This window comes from Schistocerca nitens, chromosome 5 (assembly GCF_023898315.1).
Source record: "Schistocerca nitens isolate TAMUIC-IGC-003100 chromosome 5, iqSchNite1.1, whole genome shotgun sequence".
Lineage (NCBI taxonomy): Eukaryota > Metazoa > Arthropoda > Insecta > Orthoptera > Acrididae > Schistocerca > Schistocerca nitens.
In genome coordinates, this window is record NC_064618.1 from 835,859,630 (window position 1) to 835,875,567 (window position 15,938).

The following is a 15,938-nucleotide window of genomic DNA, read 5'->3' on the forward strand; positions in this document are numbered from 1 at the left end:
ACCAACAGTGTCTCCTCAAGGACCATTCAGCGAAAAAGGAAGCAGCTACTAGAATAGCAAAGTAGTTGTAGTGTATACATGAAGGTTTTTTACGCTAGACGGCAGTTTGAAGTGCTCTAATGAACACTCGCCAGTCGATACGCTGCAAGGGACTTCAGACGTCATCTAGAGTAAAGACATTTCGACTGTAAAACTTTTATCCGTAAACTGTCGAATATTCCTAATATAATCCCCGAATATAGTGTCCTTCAGGAAAGTTCTCTCGCTCAAGTTATTCTTGGGACCGAGAGTCGGCTGAAAGCCGAAGTGGAAAAGTCTGAGACATTTAGTGAGTCGTGGAACGTATATCGCAAAGACAGATTAGAAACTATAGGAAGAGGAGTGCTCATTGCAGTTGACAAAAATATTGTCTCCATTGAGATCGAAGTTGAGTGTGACGTGAAGTTATCTCGTCAAGTGTAACAGGTGTAGGTGAAACCAAGTTAATTGTTGGAAGTTTTTACCGGCCATCCGATTCCGCTGTGACAGTTCTGTAGTCATTCAAAGAAAATTCACGGTCAGTAGCGCGTGAATACCCAGATCACGCAATAACAGTTAGAGGAGACTTTAACCTACTGAGTGTAGACTGGGATGTCTATGACATCATTGCGGCGGGTGCAGAAAAGGCTGTCATGCGAAATACTTTTGAATGCCTTTTCTGAAAACTGTCTTGAGCAGCTAGCTCGGCGGCTCACAGGAAATGGAAATATACTAGACCTTGTAGCTAAAAATAGGCCGAAACTTGTCGAATGTTTCAGTATAGAAACGGGGATTAGCGATAATGATATCATTACCGTAACTGTGGTTCGGACAGTTAATAAATCAGTCAAGAATGCTAGGAGAGTGTTTCTGCTAGAAAGAGCAGATAAGCAATTGTTAGCATCTCAGTTAGACAGTGAACTGGCATCACTTAGTTCCAGTAAGATGGACGTAGAGGAACTATGGGCAAAGTTTTAGCACATTCTAAATCGTGGTCTGAAGACTTATGTGCCTAGTAAGTGGATAAAGGATGGAAAAGACGCACCATGGTTTAATAACGAAATTTTGAAGATGCTGAGGCAGCAGTGGCTGTTGCACTCTCTGTTCAAAAGAGAACGCTTAAATGACCACAAGCAAAGGTTAGTAGAAATTCGAGCGTCTGTGAAAAGATCTATGCGCGAAACATACAACTACCACCGTCATATCTTGGCAATAGATCTGGCAGAGAACCAAAGAAAATTACGGTCCTATGTCAGGTCCCTAAGTTGCCCAACCCTTGGAAACTATTCTCGTCGCGGCTTTTGTATCAAGAACACGTTCGAGTAAATGACTAGGACTGAGAATTGTTATGGCAAAGAGTAAATGACGACGGTAGCCTCACATTAACTGTCGGATGTTTCTACTGGACTCCAGATTCAGGCAATCAATAGCAAAACTGTTCAAACCAGACTAAATTCGTTGGCACGAAAACAGCCCGATCATAGGGTAGTAGAGGATTGCCAGTTTAATTTCCCTGTTATCAACTGGACAAACTATCGATACTCCACGAAGTTCCTGGAGAAAGGACAGCTTCTCCTTAAGTATCACAAAAAGTTCAGGAAAAATCACTACTGTGATTACAAGTCAACTTTACCCACGCGTATTGCACTACTGGCCATTAAAATTGCCACACCACGAAGATGACGGGCTACAGATGGCGAAATTTAACAGACAGGAAGAAGATGCTGTGAGATGCAAATCATTAGCTTTTCAGAGCATTCACACAACGTTGGCGCCGGTGGCGACACCTACAACGTGCTGACATGAGAAAAGTTTCCAACCGATTTCTCATATACAAACAGCAGTTGACCGGTGTTGCTTGGTGAAACGTTGTTGTGATGCCTCGTGTAAGGAGGAGAAATGCGTACCATCACGTTTCCGACTTTGATAAAGGTCGGATTGTAGCCTATCGCGATTGCGGTTTATCGTATCCCAAAGGCTGGATCCCAAAGCAGTCGGGATGACAGACATCTTATCCGCATAGCTGTAACGGATCGTGGAGCCACGTCTCGATCCCTGAGTCAACAGATGGGGACGTTTGCAAGACAACAACCATCTGCACGAACAGTTCGACGACGTTTGCAGCAGCATGGACTATCAGCTCGGAGACCATGGCTGCGGTTACCCTTGACGGTGCATCACAGACAGGAGCGACTGCGATGGTCTACACGACGACGAACCTGGGTGCACGAATGGCAAAACGTCATTTTTTTCAGATGAATCCAGGTTCTGTTTACAGCATCATGATGGTCGCATCCGTGTTTGGCGACATCGCGGTGATCGCACATAGGAAGCGTGTATTCGTCATCGCCATACTGGCGTATCACCCGGCGTGATGGTATGGGGTGCCATTGGTTACACGTCTCGGTCACCTCTCGTTCGCATTGACGCCACTTTGAACAATGGACGCTACTTTTCAGATGTGTTGCGACCCGTGGCTCTACCTCTCATTCGATCCCTGCGAACCCTACATTTCAGCAGGATAATGCACGACCGCATGTTGCAGGTCCTGGACGGGTCTTTCTGGATACAGAAAATGTTCGACTGCTGCCCTGGCCAGCATATTCTCCAGATCTCTCATCAATTGAATACGTCTGGTCAATGGTGGCCGAGCAACTGGCTCGTCACAATACGCCAGTCACTACCCTTGATGAATTGTAGAATCGTGTTGAGGCTGCATGGGCAGCTGTACTTGTACACGCCATCCAAGCTCTGTTTGACTCAATGCCCAGGCGTATCGAAGCCGTTATTACGGCCAGAGGTGGTTGTTCTGGGTACTGATTTCTCAGGATCTATGCACCCAAATTGCGTGAAAATGCAATCACATGTCAGTTCTAGTGTAATATATTTGTCCAATATCATCTGCATTTGTTCTTGGTGTAGCAATTTTAATGGCCAGTAGTATATATTGCAAGTAATAAGAAATACTACCGAATCGGTAGATTCCACATTATTCAGTATGCGAAAGCACATCGACTTTATCGACTATAACAAAGAAACAAGTTCCAGAGCATCTGCATACATATATTTTACGAGGATGTGCTGCTAAAAGCATCTGAACATTTTGTCTGAAAACTCTTAAAGATTTCTAAATAAAACAAACGTTATTAACATTCTACATCTTTATTCTTCATTTCTACATACTTCTCAACATAGTCATACTGGCTACGAACACATTTCCCCCTACGAGATACCAATTTTTGATACTGCCACTGTAGAATGTTTGACTTCGTTGACGGACCCATAATCTCGCCTTTGCTTGCACCGCTTCATCACTACCAAAATGAAATCATCGAAGGTGTGCTTTCAGTTTTAGAAATGGATTACAATCGGACAGGGCCACGTCCGGACCGAATGGAAGACGATCGATGACCATCAACACAAGGCATCGGATTGCAGCTGCAGCGCTCGTGTGTGGTCGTGCATTGTCATGCTAAAGGAGAAGTTACACGATGTGTGGATGAACTCTTAGAATTCGAAACCGGATTGATTACAGCTGGCTGTTTCTTACACACCGACATAGTTACGTTACACTCTGTCATGTTACACGCGAACAATTCGGATCCCTGTACCGGCAGAAGTTCCCGGCTGGCGCCAGAGAAGTGGGAAAGTCGACCGGGTAATACGCATGAGATGTCAACGCCTCAACCGATACTGAGAACAAAGTAATGAGTTCGGAGGCATTACTTTTCAGCGCACTTTCGTATACAAGAGTTACCTCGATCAGCTGCTACAAGAGATGGAGAATGTTCTATAGAAACGACAGTAACATAGCGTGTCTCTGTAGGAGCGCAGCTGGACCGGTAGTGGTCTCAACACACATAAACACACTCATGCTCATAAATTAAGGATAATTGCAGAATGTGGTGCCACACAACGTGGCACTACCCAAAACTGGCGTTAATAGCATAGGCACATAGGAAACACACACGACACATATCTGTAACTCCACGGTATTGGTGATAAGTTGAGAAAACCGTCCCGAAACACATGTGCTACAAAACGCCACTGTTTCCTGCCCATGTACCCCCACATCAATACGAGATATGATCACCATGCACACGTACACAGGCCGCACAACGGGTTGGCATAGTCTGGATCAGGTGGTCGACCAGCTGCTGGGGTATAGCCTCCCATTCTTGCAACAGTCCCTATCGGAGCTCCTGCAGTGTCGTAGGGGTTTGAAGTGTAGTTTTACGTCGACCGAGAGCATCCTAGTCGTGCTCGATGGGGTTTAGGTCTGGAGAACAGGCAGGCCACTCCATTCGCCTGATATCTTCTGTTTCAAGGGACTCCTCCACGATAGCAGCTCGGTGGGGCCGTGCGTTCCATCAGGAGGAAGATGGGACCCACTGCACCCCCGAAAAGGCGGACATGCTGGTGCGAAATGACGTCCCGATACACGTGACCTGTTACAGATCCTCTATCAAAGACATGCAGGGGTGTACGTGCTTCAATCATAATCCCACCCCACACTGTCAAACCACGACCTCCATACAGGTCGCTTTCAAGGACATTAAGGGACTGTTATCTGGTTCCTGGTTCACGCCAGATGAAAAACCGGCGAGAATCACTGTTCAGACTATACCTGGACTCGTCCATGAACATAACCTGGGACCACTGTTCCAATGACCAAGCACTGTGTTCTTGACACCAGGCGTTGAGTGCTCTCCTGTAACCAGGGGTCAGTGGAATGCACCTTGCAGGTCTCTGGGCGAATAAACCATGTCTGTTCAGTCGTCTGTAGACCGTGCGTCGGGAGACAACTGTTCCAGTGGCTGTGGTAAGGTCCCGAGCAAGGCTACCTGCAGTACTCCGTGGCCGTCTGCGGGCACTGATGGTGAGATATCGGTCTTCTTGTGGTGTTGTACACTGTGGACGCCCCGTACTGTAGCGCCTGGACACGTTTCCTGTCTGCTGGAGTCGTTACCATCCATGCTAAGACTTGCTGTGTTTGACCAGCCTCCAGTCGCCCTAGTATTCTACCACTCATAACGTCATCAATATGTGTTCCTTTTTCAACACACAGTCATAATTATCACGTCTGAAAACGTCTGCACACTTACTTGCTGCACCGTACTCTGACATGCACCAACACACCTCTACGTATGTGCACAGCGCCACCGTGCGACGACCACAGGTCAAATGCACCACATGGTCATACCCCGAGGTGATTTAAACCCGCAAACCGATCACCAGAGCGTTGTTTCACCATGTATCAGCATTATCTTCAATTTATGAGCATGAGTGTAGTTTATCAGACTGCTCAAGAACACTCTTCTACAGTTTAATGGCGATGATGTTGTCTGCAGGAATATAGTGTCCCTGGGGGATTCGTAAGAGCTATACAAAAATGTACACATTATTTTTGCTTGGTGTACTGGATGACAACTGTCATAAATATTGATAAATGCTTGACCGCATCTATTACAAAGAGTAATAACTCAACTATATCCGTCTACAACATCAGTGTGTCATACAGACATGTAGGTCTCACACTCCGGACCGATATGAAACGGAAAAAAACATGTCGAATCAATAGTATGGAAAGAGAATGGAAAATGTACAGAGTAAATTCTGAGATAGTGTAGTGCCCTATCAAGGAAAGCTGTGCAGAACACTAGTACCATCTGTTCTGGAGCACTGTTCAAGTGTATGGAACCATTATCATCTAGCCTAATAAGAGAATCGAAAGAATTCGGAAACGCATGATGGGTACTACAAACGGTATGTAAAGGCCTTACGAAAGCATACCAGAGGTGGTATGCAAGGCAAAATGGTGTATTTAGAAGATATGCGATATTAGTCTTGCTGTACTTGTGCGAAAATTTAGGGAAACAATATCCGAGGACGCATGTACGAAACTTCTATTCCCAACGCCATATACCTCGCGCATGAATCGTCAGAATAAGCTTAAGAGAGACTAGAGTCGAACTGATAGTCATTGCACTGAGAAGTGCAGTTGCGACTGTATACATAGATGTAGATGTTAAGTTTTACGCGAAAAAATATTTCTTACTAGCATGTAGGCCTCAGAACGTCCTGACATAGAGACTAGCTTGTGGGTGTGGACAGTTTTGTGTTGGACAGACTATTAAAGAGCGTCATATAAATCACGAGATATGTTTCCGACTACAGCATGCCGAGAAACTGGATTATACAAGAGATTATCCTTAAACGGAGGCATAACTTCTGGGTATTATAGCATAAGCGGTCAAGACTGTGCTCCAGCGACGTCACAGGAGAGTGTAGCAGGATTACTTCACAAAGAGACAAGCAAAACATGCGAAGGCAAGGACACACTATTTAACACTCTCTGCGGTGCCACATAGTACTTTGTTATTATTCTTATTTCCTCCCCTTCGCCCCATATGGGCGCGGAGTGGGCTGTCAGTGGTACAATATCCCGCTCTCCAGCCAAGAGCATTTCGTAACATACAACAAAGAGGAGAAAACCAGCATAAGAGCTCTTCGCCTTTTGTAAATTAAAAATCAGAGATTAACAACTAAGAAACGAAAATATATACATTAAAAATACATCGCAGGATGGTGAAAGCACTGCACTTTCAGTTACGATCTGAATGACTGGCAATGGGAGAGAACTATTTTGCGAGGAGATAATAAATTCCAAAGGGTTGAGGGTTGTGAGTACAAAAGATAGGGATCTGTTAGGCAGGAAAACTATGAAAGTGAAGGTAGATGTTGGGATGGATAGTGGGAACACAGGAGTTGGAAAAGACATAGGCTGACGAGAGGAAAGGTAATGATAATAAGAGAAAAGGTGGCCTGATGTGGAGTGGGTAGGTGTTAAAGTTGGTCGAAGGCGTAAATATTGGGGAAAATACCATTGTCTGCTAGAGGGAGCTGGCTGAAGTGGCGTTGGGATAGGATACGGATACTGTGTAGGTGTGGGGGTGGTGGAACATGTTTGTAAAAGCTCAGCAGCGTAATAAGTTTGGTGAGCAGAGGGGAAACATTGGGGTTATTGGGCTCTAGTTGGTGGATAATATAGGTGATGTAGAGGTGTTCAAGGTGGGTGAGGAGGGGTGGGAATTTGATGACATAGTAGAGGAACATGTGGGGAGGAAGGTAAATGGATGTGGAAAGTGAGGCAAGGTGCATGGCATTCGAGGATTTGGAAAGTGAGATGCAGTGCATGACATTCAAGGATTTGGATGGACGTACAGAAGTTCGGTGGGGCAGAGATCCATGCAACATTTGCTTAACTGAGGATGGGTCATATCAGGGTTTTCTAGATGTGGAGAATAGTGGAGGGATGTAATCCGCAGGTTCAGCCTATTAGTAGCTTCAGTATATTGTGGGCTTTCTGTTGTATGGTTAATAGGTGAGGTTTCCACATTGGTTGCCACTTGAAGATTAGTCGAAGATATTTTAGTGTATTAATTAACTAGATAGGACAGTCATAAATGGTAAGCTAAAAGTCATGGAGATGGAAGGAGCAGGTCCTATTATTATTACCTGGTTTTAGGAGAGGTTGATCCCAAGGCGTCATTGGTTACACCAGGAGGTAAACTGATTGAGGTGCCTTTGGAAGGATCATTAAAATATCTGGGTGTAGGGTATAGGGTGAGAAAAGCGGTGTCAGTAGCGTACTAAATGAGGTAGACTGGTGGAGATGGTTTGGACATATCAGCAGTGTGGAGGAGACAAAAGAGATAAGGGAAAATGGAACCTTGGACCACACCCTCAGAGGGATGGAAGGTACGGGAACGGTATCATTAATACTGATAAAGGATTTGTGATTAGATAAGAAGAAAAAAAAATGGTTCAAATGGCTCTGAGCACTATGGGACTCAACTGCTGAGGTCATTAGTCCCCTAGAACTTAGAACTAGTTAAACCTAACTAACCTAAGGACATCACAAACATCCATGCCCGAGGCAGGATTCGAACCTGCGACCGTAGCGGCCTTGCGGTTCCAGACTGCAGCGCCTTTAACCGCACGGCCACTTCGGCCGGCAGATAAGAAGAATGCAATAAAGTTAACATACTTAATTTGAAGTGTGTATGTCTGGAGTTTAAATAGGAGACCAAAATGCCATACTTAACTACAGGCTTTCTCTAGGTTGAGGGAAACAAAACAGCGGATTCACATGAGTTGGGCTTGTGGCATAGGAGGAAGGTGAGGTACAGCAACTGTTTATCAGAGGAAAATTTGGATGGAAGCCACACTGGTTAACAGCAAGGTGATCGTGTTGATTCTGATGTTGATGGATTCATTGGGAGAGGGTGGATTCGAAACGCTGCTGAAGAGCGAGGTGAGGCAAATGTGGAGGTAGGAGGAGGTATCCTGAGCTTTTTTTTTATAGGCTGAAAAAATTATGATTTTGGAGTTTTTCATAGTTGACTATAGTATTGTAACTTGTGGAGAGGATAATGGTGTAGAGTTGCAAGGGTGACTATGAGGGAGACCACGTACTCTTTGAGGTGTCAGTAGATAATGCAGTTGTTTCTGTTGGGGGTGTTGCAGTTTTTGTCGAGTGATTGTCTTATGTCATGTGCTGTGATAAGTATGTTTAATTCTGCTTGTGGTATGTTGTACAAGTACTAGAAGCTGGGAGCCCAGGGTAGGACAGCAGTGCTCGTGCGTTTATGGATGCTGGGAAACAGAGGGTAGTCAAAATGGGGTCACCAGGGACGAAAAGAAGTCAGTCAGATAGAACGCAAAATGGTCAGCTTCGCTCCAGTTGTCAGGTGAGAGATGGCTGTTGTGGAGGAGCAGGCATTGAGGAATGGTGTTATTACCAGTGAGTTGATGGAAGAGTTAACGGGGAGTGTAGTGTTGAGTCTGGTGCATGTACGGGGCCATTCTCGACACTTTTTTGCATTTGATAAATTCATGATGTGTCTCCGTATTTGCGGGTTGTGAGAATATCCCAGTCACGGGCCCGCAAGAAGGAGCAATACAAACAATGAGTCTCTCAGAGCAGGAGAAGGGTTTGTGAAGAGTGGGCGAGACGATGAGGATATATGGTCTTGGTAGGAATATGGGCAGATATAGCGTCTGATAACGTCTGATAGCCTTGGGGTAGCCAGCCCTGACAAAACTGTGCAATCTGGTAAGCAAGATGTATGAGACAGGCAAAATACCCTCAGACTTCAAGAAGAGTATAATAATTCCAATCCCAAAAAAGCAGGTGTTCACAGATGCGAAAATTACCTAACTATCAGTTTAATAAGCCACAGCTGCAAAATACTAACACGAATTCTTTACAGTCGAATGGAAAAACTGGTAGAAGCCGACCTAGGGGAAGATCAGTTTGGATTCCGTAGAAATGTTGGAACACGTGAAGCAATGCTGACCCTACGACTTATCGTAGAAAATAGATTAAGGAAAGGCGAACCTACGTTTCTAGCAATTGTAGGCTTAGATAAAGCTTTCGACAATGTTGGCTGGAATATTCTCTTTCAAATTCTCAAGGTGGCAGGGGTAAAATACAGGGAGCGAAAGGCTATTTAAAATTTGTACAGAAACCAGATGGCAGTTATAAGAGTCGAGGGGCATGAAAGGGAAGCAGTGGTTGGGAAGGGAGTGAGACAGGATTGTAGCCTATCCCCGATGTTATTTAATCTGTATCTTGAGCAAGCAGTAAAGGAAACAAAAGAAAAATTCGGAGTAGGAATTAAAATCCATGGAGAAGAAATAAAAACTTTGAGGTTCGCCGATGACATTGTAATTCTGTCAGAGACAGCAAAGGATCTGGAAGAGCAGCTGAATGGAATGGACAGTGTCTTCAAACGAGTATATAAGATGAACATCAATAAAAACAAAACGAGAATGATGGAATGTAGTCGAATGAAATCGGGTGATGCTGAGGGAATTAGATTAGGAAATGAGACGCTTAAAGTAGTAAAAGAGTTTTGCTATTTGGGGAGCAAAATAACTGATGATGGTCGAAGTAGAGAGGATATAATATGTGGACTGGCAATGGCAAGGAAATCGTTTCTGAAGAAGAGGAATTTGTTAACATCGAATATAGATTTAAGTGTCAGGAAGTCGTTTCTGAAAGTATTTGTATGGAGTGTAGCCATGTATGGAAGTGAAACGTGGACGATAAATGGTTTGGACAAGAAGAGAACAGAAGCTTTCGAAATGTGGTGCTACAGAAGAATGCTGAAGATTAGATGGGTAGATCACATAACTAATGAGGAGGTATTGAATAGAACTGGGGGAAGAGAAGTTTGTGGCACAACTTGACTAGAAGAAGGGATCGCTTGGTAGGACATATTCTGAGGCATCAAGGGATCACCAATTTGGTATTGGAGGGCAGCGTGGAGGGTAAAAATCGTAGAGTGAGGCCAAGAGATGAATACACTGAACAGATTCAGAAGGATGTAGTTTGCAGTAGTTACTGGGAAATGAAGAAGCTTGCACAGGATAGAGTAGCATGGAGAGCTGCATCAAACCAGTCTCCGGACTGAAGACCACAGCAACAACAACAACAACAACAACAACAACAGCAACGTCTGCTGCAGGAAGGACACGGTTTGAGGGATATTATCAGGTTGTTGGAATGTAAGCGGGTGGCTTTCAATCTGTGTTTCTATGGATTCCCAGCAGACACTCCTCTTGGCATGTGAGAAGTTTTGGAGAACTCTAGGGTGGAGATTGGGTTGGGGTAAATGGGTATGAGGTAGTGTGTAGGAGATAACGTGGAGAACAGTTAGGTGCTCACTTCCAGTTGGATTGATGACATCTGGAGTGAGGTATCTAAGTTGATTGGGAGATGCTAGGACATCATCAGGGGCGGTGTTGCTTTCAGGACAAGTATGGTGAGGGATGGGGACCATGTCACCTTCCAGGACCTACGTGGACTACTGCCACCACTGGAGTTCTGCAGGGGATCTACTACAGATGTTGAGGTCAGCAGCAATAATAGAGGTGGAAAATGTATGGTCAACGTGGGTGAGGAAGGCATAGGGGATGGGATGATGAAGTCAGATTAAATGGCGATGTAGGTAATGTTAGAGTTTTGAAGAAAAAGGTAAGGACAAGATGTTCAGTGAGAGTACTGTAAAAGGATTGTGGCTGAACAAGAGTGTTCCTGTGCTGGCCAATTGCAACTCTGCCTCTTGCAAGAGGAATGGGATTATCTGTACTGTGGAGGATATATAAGGAGAGGTTCGGCTGGTGTGATAGCGTTGGGCGTTGTGTTGCGACAGTGTATGTATTGAAAGACCCTTATGGTGGGTAGGGAGCGGATGTTGAATTACATGATGTAGTGCTGACAGGATGTTCTAGTGCTGTTGGGTCAAATAGAGACAAGTGTGGTGTATGCTAGTGAGGACTAGAGGGGTTTTAGACTAGGGTGTCGAGGTGGGTGGAGATGAAATGGACCTGGGAGTACGTGGCTTGGGTGTTGAGATGGAAGCTGGAGTAGGCAGCAAGTGAGATTTGTTGGTGGATGTGTGGACATTGGAATGGATGAATGTTTTGCAGGTCGATTTTCAGGAATTTAGCCATCCTTCAGCAGTGAGGGGTCAGGCAGAGGAAGTTGTTGGGGTGAACAGGTGTATCAGTAGGACGAATTGGGCCAGTGAATTCAGGTTTGGTTGGTTGAGGATTGCCTTTGGCATTTGCATAATAGGTGGGGTGGGAGTAATTGCAGGTGTTGCAGGTAGCAGGGAAATCAAGATTGGGGCACTGTTTAAGAAAATGGGAGCCTTTGCAGAGTGGAGAAATGGGTGGGTTTTTACAATCTGTGGTTTGCTGATCATTGCAGCGAAGACACTTTTGACAGTGGTAGCACTGAGGAGGGGATTTAGAAGGTTCGACCTTGTGATAGTGATTATCATGGCTCTCTCTTGCAACATGGCAACTATGTTACGCAGTGATGTATAAACGTATCCTCCATAATTTTTCTTTTTACTTGCATTTGTTAATAATAGTAAGAACACAAGGGGTTCACCTAAATTTAAAGAGAAGAACTTCATGCCACCCGTAAGTTGACGTGAAGTTCACTTTGTACTCTAGTTAACAAAAGAGGGAACACAAGGAACGACACGAGACAGGCGAGCGTTTAGACATTACGTACAGAAAGCGGTGAGTTGTCTACAAGAAAGCGCGAGAATAACGCAGCCGGAAGTTATGTGGGTGCGGGGTTTGAGTGGGAATGCGAAGAACATCTCGATGTTTCTAGAACCATCTTCGCGCAGGTAGACCTTCCCGTCAGCTTAAAGGCGCGCGAAATGGCTACGTTAAAAAAGGGAATCCCTTACTGGTCTGCTTTGGAGTAGTTCGAGATAGCGCAAGAGACACGAGATATCGCAAGACACATAAAATAATTACGGAATTTTTAACCCTTCAGGTTAAGAAGTATGTATTTTAATAGTAATCTAAAGAAGGTAACAGAGGACAATAGCTAATGAGTCAGATTCCTCTATCACAGTTAATAGACTTTCATTCATTTTCAAAAACGAGTACATTTAATGCGACTCACGAGCTTGGAGCCATATATTCAGTGGAGAGGTACGTTAACTAAGGTGTTGACAAGCCTGAAACAACAGGTAGCTTTTTTTATTTATTCGTATGTCCCACATGCAGTGTAAAAAAGATATATAACATTAACACATGTATATAACAAGAATACAGAAAGGCAAAACTACATGTAAAACTAACTAAATGTCAGTATCTAAGTTCCATATAAGAGCTATATCGTCAGCTTTCACGAGGTCGCTCCAAATGTCCCGATAGGAACACAAAGGGCATTCGTACATGATGTGCTTGATTGTCGGGTTCGGAGCCCCCGAGTCACAAACCGGAGACTCTTTAGCACCCCATTTGTAACGTGAGTCTGCGCATCGACCATGCCCACTGCGAATTCTGTTCGGTTTGACTCATAGCTTCCTGTCGATTTCTCTGCCAGCAGTGTCACAGTTATATTTTCGGAACAACTCACGACCTTCAGGATTTTTAATAAGTTGACACTTACGACATTTAACTGTTCCCCTTGCCGTAACGGCGGGTTTCTTGAACGGAGTGTATTTCATAGTAGATCTGGTATGTCTTTTTGAATGGATAATTCCAAGTTCTCCTGTAGCTTGCGGTGTTTCCTAAGCAACTCCTCGCATCTATGGATGCGGGAGGATAGATGTTCCTCAACAAGGAAGCCAATAAATGGGTGTTGGTCGGATTGCCCCAGTTACTAACCGCAAAGTGTGGTTGAACTGGACGTCGGTAAAGTTGTTGTGGCAGCTATTTAGCCACAACGGGGCACAATACTCGGCTGCTGAGAATACCAGCGTAGTAACAGGTCGCTAGTGAGCTGTCGTAGAGGCAGCGCAAGTAAATGAACGCACCGCAAAAATGTTCGTTTCCGAAGTATTGTAGTACGTTTGGAGTACTATCGCTTTTCGAACACTGCTCTGAGTGTCCGAAAAAGCACCTGAGTAGTGAGAGGTTACTCCGCAACTATTACGGTACAGACCGTTTAATGTACGAGCAGGAAGTGACTTTGAACGTGTGAACAAGTATCATTTCCAACTGTGACTATTATTGGAACGACAGTAGGACAGCGTTCTCGAGTCATTAAGCTGGCTCGACATGATGGGTGAGTGATTTCAGCGCACGGCTTTGGTTTACGAGATTTCTGATGATGTATCTTCAAAGTTTAACCAGGAGATGTTCGACTGGTTGTGTGGTGGATCGGTTCCAAACACTCGAACAGTACTCAAGTGGAGGTTGCGCTAGGGTTCTATATGTGGTCTCCTTTACAGATAAATTACACATTCCCAAAATTCTTCCAATAAACCGAAGCCGAGCGTTCGCTTTCCCTACTGAAATCCTCAAAAGCTCGTTCCATTTAATGTCACTTTGCAACGTGACACCCACATATTGAATCGACGCGACTGTGTCAGGCAGGACACTACAAATGCTGTAATCGAACATTACAAGTTTGTTTTCCTACTCATCTGCATTAACTTACATTTTTCTATGTTTCTAATTAGCCGTCATTCATCACAAGACGTCTTGTATCCTCCTGCAGTCACTCAAAGACGACCCCTCACCATAAACTACAGCATCATCAGTAAGCAATCGCAGATCGCTACCCACCTGTCCACATGATGCTTTATGTATACAGGCTGGTCCATTGATCGTGACCGGGCCAAATATCTCATGAAATAAGCGTCAAACGAAAAAACTAGAAAGAACGAAACTCGTCTAGCTTCAAGGGGGAAACCAGATGGCGCTATGGCTGGCCTTCTAGATGGCGCTGCCATAGGTCAAACGGATATCAACTGCGTTTTTTTTTAAATAGGAACTCCCATTTTTTATTACATATTCGTGTAGTACGTAAAGAAATATGAATGTTTTAGTTGGACCACTTTTTTTGCTTTGTGATAGATGGCGCTGTAATAGTCACAAACATATGGCTCACAATTTTAGAAGAACAGTTGGTAACAGGTAGGTTTTTTAAATTGAAATACAGAATGCAAGTACGTTTGAACATTTTATTTCGGTTGTTCCAATGTGGTACATGTACCGTTGTGAACTTACCATTTCTGAGAACGCATCTTGTTACAGCGTGATTACCTGTAAATACCACATTAATGCAATAAATGCTCAAAATGATGTCCGTCAACCTCAATGCATTTGGCAATACGTGTAACGACATTCCTCTCAACAGCGAGGATCAATGGACCACCATGTATAGAAAATAGTAGCGGTCATGTCTCACGCTCCTGACGATACCCTTGCCTCCAATGAACCCTCGCTCTCTCGTATTGACGAAGTCTCGGAACCTTTTCCATATGGTCATACCTCCGTCCATACAGGAGCTAGTGCGATGGTCAAACGACGGTATACTTACACAGTTCTCCTGTGTGAACAGTTTCTTATACGTGAAATTTAAAACTTCGGTTTCCTTTTTCTATCTTTTACTGCTACACCAGACTGGTCAACGAGTGGTGATGGAAGCCTTAGACCTGCTCAGTGATTTTACATAGACGACGGTAACGAGCTGTGGTGAGGTTGCGGACGATGAGAATGTCTTCGATGTGGCAGGGACGGCAGCAGCGATATCCGGGACGATGCATTGGCGACGACAAGTAGATGGAGGCGGTGGCGACGACAAACAGATGGAAGTGACGGCAGCGATGGCGGCGGAGATGGAGGTGGTAAGAGCAGCGGCGGCGATGAGAGGACGGTTGATGGTTGAAATTGTTGACAGCGGCGGTGACGGGGAAGCGGTGAGATGGAGATGGTGGCAGTGACGATAATCCTCAAAACAAGCCGACGACGAACATACATGCTCTCTCTCTCTCTCTCTCTCTTTCTCACACACACACACACACAGCACAATTCCCGACGTCGGAAGTAAGATACACACAAGAAAAGTCTCGACGACACAATCAAATTACACAGAAGGGTACAATCCAAAGCATAGTGGAGTACCCCTACCAGTCTATGCTACAAGAAGATGGGCAAGAAGCGAACTAGAACTAGGGAGTACCCTAATTGATCCAATTGGCTGGTGCTGGAAAAGGTCACATGTCACACTAAGTGTGCTAAATTATTACTGTTTTTTTAGAAAAAAGTATAGTTGAAAAGAAATTACTGGATATTGTTGAGCCGGCCGCGGTGGTCTAGCGGTTCTAGGCGCGCAGTCCGGAACCGCGCGACTGCTACGGTCGCAGGTTCGAATCCTGCCTCGGGCATGGATGTGTGTGATGTCCTTAGGTTAGTTAGGTTTAAGTAGTTCTAAGTTCTAGGGGACTGATGACCTCAGATGTTAAGTCCCATAGTGCTCAGAGCCATTTGAACCATTTGTTGACTATTCCGCTCATTGCATGTTGTGAGCCGTGATACACACTTTTTTTTTTGTCTCTCCCGAAGAATTCTCCTGCCAGCTTCTTCCCCCA

General features: G+C 44.7%; 1 protein-coding gene across 2 annotated transcripts in view; it reads left to right on the forward strand.

The window, feature by feature from the left end:
- The window catches only part of LOC126259403 (alpha-tocopherol transfer protein-like), a 154,163-nt gene that overhangs the window by 75,955 nt on the left and 62,270 nt on the right, over window positions 1-15,938 (forward strand). The window lies entirely within an intron of this gene.